Source organism: Amblyomma maculatum, chromosome 2, assembly GCF_055883805.1.
Source record: "Amblyomma maculatum isolate TAMU_Amacu chromosome 2, ASM5588380v1, whole genome shotgun sequence".
NCBI classification, from domain to species: Eukaryota; Metazoa; Arthropoda; class Arachnida; order Ixodida; family Ixodidae; genus Amblyomma; species Amblyomma maculatum.
The window spans coordinates 196,625,606-196,632,018 of NC_139345.1; the positions used below are offsets into that span (position 1 = coordinate 196,625,606).

The window sequence follows — 6,413 nt, forward strand, 5'->3', positions numbered from 1 at the left end:
TACTGTTCTTGTCTGCCGGCCTTTGTCCGCGCAGACCAGTGTGTACTCGAGGTCGTCTGCTCCGGGTCGTACCTTAGAGCGAAGCTCGAGCCTGTCGATCGTGAGCCAACGATCCGCGACAGGCGTACCTTGCGGTGGTTGCCCCCTCTCTCTCAAAGGAACCCTCCGGTAACTGCGATAGAGAGATCACAGCACGCCCTTGGGTGCTGGCGGCGCGCAACATTATCACTGCGTGCGCGCAGCGGAGCCTTGCTCCTCGCGCGCTCCTGCACTGTAAAAACAAAAACACCTTTTTGGACATTTGTCTGATTCAAAACACCCTTACACCCTGAGTCTAGGGTGTTCGTGCCATTGGAAATCACCTCTTGCATGCCAAAGGGGTGCTTTGGTTGGAGAATATGCCTTAGGGTGTTATGGGCAAGCAATATCACCTAACATGCTTGGGTATATGGCTGCGTAACTTCGTAGCCTTTTATACACAAGCGGCGCTGCTAATATAACCCAACACCTAAATAAAGCACCAAAAGTAACGCTAAAATTAAAATTACACACGAGTGCTTTCTAAAAATGAAACAGAAACTGAAACAAAATTTCACCGCCAGGAGGCCGCCGGTAGCTACGAACGCTCTTTTCAAATTTCACAATATGGCCGTTAGCATTGTGGGGTGCGCTTCGACCACGTTTCGGCGAATGCTGAATGTGCTTCTTCGATTGTGTACCCTCGTGAAATGTGTTGCATTTCCCATGCATATGTGTTACAGAAGTGTGTACGCTTGTGAAGTGCCTTCTACATGTGGTGTTTAACGCAAACGGGCATATATCGTGTCAGCAACTGTTCGGTCTTCTTTTTGCTTCGCTCAGGCCTAAGGACTGCTGCACCGCTTTATGTTTGAGATGTTCGAAAGAAGAAGGCATGGACGATTTTTTTTTTCTGCGTGATTAAGAGGTATATGCGCCGACTACATTGCACTCGCGCTGAAATCGCACTGGTTGGTTCGGTGCCGGTGATACGAAGGCGGACAGCGTACTTTGCGGCTGACGCAATCGTCTGTAAAGGTAAGCCTATTCTCACGCATATTGCGCTTTGTGGGAACAGTGTCCTACCCGATTGTTGCATTCTGTGTCTTTTTGTGGCGGAACGCTCCAGAATGTGCTGAAATGAAAACGTGAGACACGCGCTTGTTTTCACCTGGCTGCCAAAATGACATCGCACATGTGGTAGATGTCGCGGCGAGTTACGCAGATTTCGCGCAAGAACATCAGTCTCAACTTTCTTGAACATAAATAATGCATGTGCTACGTTTCCTTGCATTTTGTACGCGCAGGAGGTTCACGAAACGATTTTCGTTTCTTGACAGTTTGATACTTGCGCTCAGTTCCCAACGACTCGGTTTTGTTCTACCGTTTCCGTTTGTGCGGCAAGGTCATGTTGGCGTACTACCTTAATTCTCTTAGCACTCTCGACTCCCCCCTCCTCCCTTATCTCTTACACATCGCGCTCGCTTTCCTAAAACCTCTTTCATGCTTCGTCATCTTCTTTCACTCGGAGCGCCGCGACCCCCCCCCCCCCCCCTTTTTTTCTTTTTTATTTACTCGCAGCATAGGCGCGCACCGTCCTGCTGCTCGGGGAGCGTCCTCCCGCAGCCCTTCTGTTTAAGCTTTTTGTTCGAGGAGGCTATGTTCGTTCTCGGCGGCCGTTCAGCGCGGCACGCCTCTGCGCTCGTGCTCTCGACATCGAAGTGCGCTGGTCGGCCGGCCTGGTTGCATAATAGTTTATTCCAAACTGCGTAAACTATATGCCGCTATCATCAGCCTATGTTAACTTCCCCGCGTCTGGATTTGCCTTCTTTAATCACAATGGGAGCATTTTTCATTTTACGGGGACCATATTATGCGGTTGCATGGAGTGTGAATTTGCATTTTTATTATGCTGCTTTTGTTATGGCGTTTACTTTCGCTCTCGAAGAATCATTTAGGTACGTATTTTATTTTCAGCAAGACTTCAATTAAGGCACTTGTACACGTGCTAAGTCAGCTGATGTGGTTCAAACCATCCAGTTTTGATTATTTTTGTGGTCACATTTCAACATAACTGTTTGACCGCATTACTTGATTTTTGTAGTGTCTTTAGACTAGAATAAATGAATATTCGATACTGATGCCTCAGCATTCAGTTAGAGGTCGACAGCTTGAATTCTGTGGCCAAATATTGTACCGGATGTTGCTATTACAGAGTTTGATTCTGAAAAGATGTTTACTTTTTTTGGTCTTTTGCTTAAATGTACATATGAAGCGGTTATCATAGCCTTAGTCGCATATGTTTACCTTCTTTGCTCATCACAGTGCGCATATTGCAGGCAAATTTGTGACTTACTGTTATTAAAAATTTGCAATGTATGTGTTGAAAGCAGTTTACTGATTTAAAGGGCGCAGAAAACAATTTGACTTTCATATGCTAACGATGCATGTCTGTAGATTGTCTCTAAGAATTGAAGCCTACTTTTTAAAGCTGAGCGGGAACCCTTAGTTTAGAGATATATTACATATTTTATTGCCATGCAGCCGTGTGCCCAGTTGAGGGAAGGAGGATCATAATTTTTGCTTTGTTATTTTTTATATTAGACTTTCCTTAATATTGCTTGCAGCTTGGCGATGAGTGGCAAAATACTGATGGTTTTTGCAGTTTTCTGACCTCAGTAAATATTTGTATTTGCTGTTTGCTAATGCCAGTTTTTTTTTTCAGATATGTACAAAGGCATCAATTGCCTTAACTTTTGTACTATGATTTTTAATATTAAGTTACTTGAAACATTGAGTAAAATGAATTCTTTATGGCTACCATTCACACAAACTTGCAGTTCTTACATGACGTCAACATGCTGATCAAGAAGGACGGCAAAGAGGCAGTTGAAATTGGCCTTAACAAGACACTTGTCTTGGTTTTGAAGGACACCATTCGTTCAAGAAAAAAGGACAGTGCCCGGGTGCTCGAAGTATGTTCTGAGGGAATGCGTGAAAGGAAAAAGAAGCGTAAGTATTGAGCTGTTTCCTTCTGTTTGCTGCATGTGCTATTTAATTGGCAGTTTTTCGCTAAATGCCTACATTTTTGCCATTTTGCATTGCCTTATAGATATACTAAAAACATGGCTGAGCCTCAGAAAGAATAATAAAACCATAACTAGCCTGTGCATTTCTTCATATGTAACAATTTTCGCATTAGCTAAATTTAAATTACCTATTGTTCTTCTTCATTGTAATGGTGCAGCCTTTTCGAATCTGTTCAACTAGTAGCAGAGAATTAGGTGATACCTAATTCAAATCTTCACAAGCTTTGCTAATTTTTGCTGTAAGATGTTTGGCTTTCAGTTTGCGTGCCTCTACATGTTTTCAATTTTGTTTATTTGCCTTCCTAAATTAGACAATAAATTATCGCCTCAAAACTCGGCAGTCTCTTTTTACCTGCAAGGAGGTACACCATTGTTGTGTTGCTTATTTCTATTGTAGATGTGCAGACAGTATGCATTCTGCAACTCTTGGCAAACATTGGGAACCAGCCGGGAGCTCTGGATGTTGTTTGTATCATTTGTAAGTTTTCTCTTTGTCATTTGAATATTCAGGAAGCCTACTTGAAACCTACATTATTAGCGAATTTTCTTTGTTTCTAAAATGGTTTACAGTCTAACTTGTAATATGTATTAGTGATTCATAATTCAAATAGAAATACTACACAAGTTTTCATCACAACTGTGAATTCTTTGCTGTGAAAGGATTATTTGCACTGTAAGTACAATCAAAAGCACTTTTAAGAGACTCCTGCCATCACCTGCTTACCACGTTGTATTGCATACAAGAGTCACCTGATGAAGCACTGGTAATGTCAAGATTGGTGCAGTGTGCCATTTGACTAAGCACTCTGCTGCAGTGGACCAGCAGTGCTTTATCAGATGGCTCTTGCAGGCAGCTTGGTGGGGTTTAGCATTTGCTGGAAAGGGGTCTCTCAACCTGCTCATGCATGCTAGTACCTAATATGTTCCTAATGTCTGGAATATATAATCTGAGACTGCTTCAAAAGAAATATTTGCCACATTGTCTTATCCTACAGGCTTCTGAAGGTGGATAATGCAGTTTAATAGTTGTTTGAAAAAAATGCTGTAATTTGCTAGCCAAGTTTGAAATGATGTAATGATTTTAATTCTTCTCAGATTAGGTTTACCACATTGGTTGGGAGAAAATACTGCTGTGTTTCAAGGTTCATGCTGTATAAATATAATGCCTTCAACTACAGATGCTAACATTTCATGCATTAACCATGTGGCACTGTCATAGACATTCTCATTTATAGTAAACATTCTCAATAAATCCAAATTGTTATTTTTGCATTTCAAGTTAGTCAACATATTTTTAGTATTCGAACCTTTAGTATTTCAAAGTGCTCAGACTGCCTGCCGCTATAACGATTACAACTTCTTGAACACTTGAGCTTCCTGCCGCCTCTTGAGGCTCACCACTGATGTTCTGGATGTCTATGCATACAATGTGCTACGCGTGGAAAATGTTTTAACATGCCATGCTTCAGTGTTGATATTTTTTAGAGCTTCTGCTGTTTGGTTGTTTGGTAATGCTCTGCTGTTGCGCATGTAATTGTCGCTTAACTCGAAGCTCCAGTGTACACTTTCAATGAATAATGTGTGATGAAGTTTCAGAACTGCCACATAGAGCAGCGAGAACACTTTTTCCTTGTTACTTAACCTTAAATGTAAACACTTCAGGAAGCATTGCGATGACCTAGGGCTTGGCTGGTTCATACTTAGCACAAGAAGACGTGCAAAAGTTCAGAAATGCCTTATGTGTTATGTATTACATGCACTTTTTTTTTGTAGTGCCCCATCACTAAGTATGCTCTTTCCACGTTTTTTTTTTGTTTGGTTCTGCAGTATCTACTTGGCCAGTGCAGGGTATGCTGTAGGCCTTGTGTGAAGCCTTCAATTGAGCCAGCTGTTAATATTTTAGTAGTAAACACCGTGCTCCAGTGCTGTTTATTGTTTATTTACATTTTTAACTATCATAATAAGCATTCCAGTTCATGTGAAATGAAAAGTTCGTGGGGCAGCATTGAAGTTCTCTAACCCAGGTGCTTTTGATGAGTGTAGCCATTTTTGTTTGATAAAATAGCTTGCATAATCTAAAATTACCATGCAACAGCACGCTGCATGAATAAAAATGGGTTCACCTTATATGCTCTCATTTATGACTTGATCAGACTGCTGGCTTTGTGCCTCCTGAACCAACCATAACAGTATACTCTGCATTGTTAATTGTGAGATAACCACCAGTGGTTTCCGATAGGGCCCTTTTCCAGCACACTGCTGTACACTAAAGGGGCATTGGCGTATTCTAAATATAGAGTAGAAAATATGTTGAATTTGCTTTTTGCCAGGTGCAGTGCATATTTATACAGCTGCTCTGTTATGCACTTCTTTCACAATTTTATCAAGGAACAGGAAGAAAAGCCTGCCACGCCGTGCGTCGGATATACTGGGAGCAGCATCAAAGAAGCTGAAGAGCATTTCCCCTTCATTCAGCAGCGGAAGCTTCTTCAAGTCATCGACTCTACTTAGGGTATTGTTCCAATAATGGGTCGATTTTGGCTGTTCAGTCTGACATATGACAAGGGGTCCGACAATTTGTGCTGCTTTATAGAGCACCTCTTTTTGGGCGTCTGCGTGTCAAAGCCAAGATGCGCTGCACGACGCTTTATTTCATCGCTTAAGGCCGAATTTTATGCAAGCGCACGCGTTGACACTGACAAAGCATAGGATTAATATTGTGTACTGCGATTATTGTTGCATACGACTAAAAGTTTTGTTGTTGTTTTTTAAGAAATGTCACCATGCTGTTGTGTTCATTGTTCGGTTCTGTTTTTGAAAAAAATTGTATACTTTGTTGTCTGCATTTGTTGGAACTGTTTTGCTTCTTTCAGATTTTTAGGTATTTACGTACATACCATCTATTTTTTTGCCCGTCTGCTAGGCTCTCGGTAGAGAGTGGCAGTATTGTTAAATAAATGAGGTTCATAGCGTGCATCAATGAAGAAACAGAACACAAGTGCCCCCCTGCCCCGCCCTCCACCAGCACCCGAGCACCCACTAGCCCGAACCCTGACCCTTCTATGCCGAATAAAAGACTTCCAGTTTCCTTCTGCGTGACATTTTTTTTGTAATATGCTCTGTGAATTTGAAAAAACAATCATACTGGCATGGGCCATTCGAGATGTCAAATTAATGGCATGCAGCATCTCTTTACATGCTCATTTGGCATTACAGGTGGTTAAAAGGAATACCATTAAGCTTGATTGCAAATGTGCACATAGGAAAAGCATTAAGGAATGTGTAGTGGCAAAAGTAATTCCTAAT

General features: G+C 41.7%; 1 long non-coding RNA gene across 1 annotated transcript; it reads left to right on the plus strand.

Moving 5' to 3' along the window:
* The first annotated feature begins 393 nt into the window (after nucleotides 1-393).
* Nucleotides 394-6,170, plus strand: LOC146200860 (uncharacterized). The gene is made up of 4 exons (XR_014705276.1): nucleotides 394-1,056; nucleotides 2,859-3,030; nucleotides 3,505-3,585; nucleotides 5,496-6,170. It is a non-coding gene; the product is annotated as an uncharacterized LOC146200860 (long non-coding RNA).
* Nucleotides 6,171-6,413: the final 243 nt, after the last annotated feature.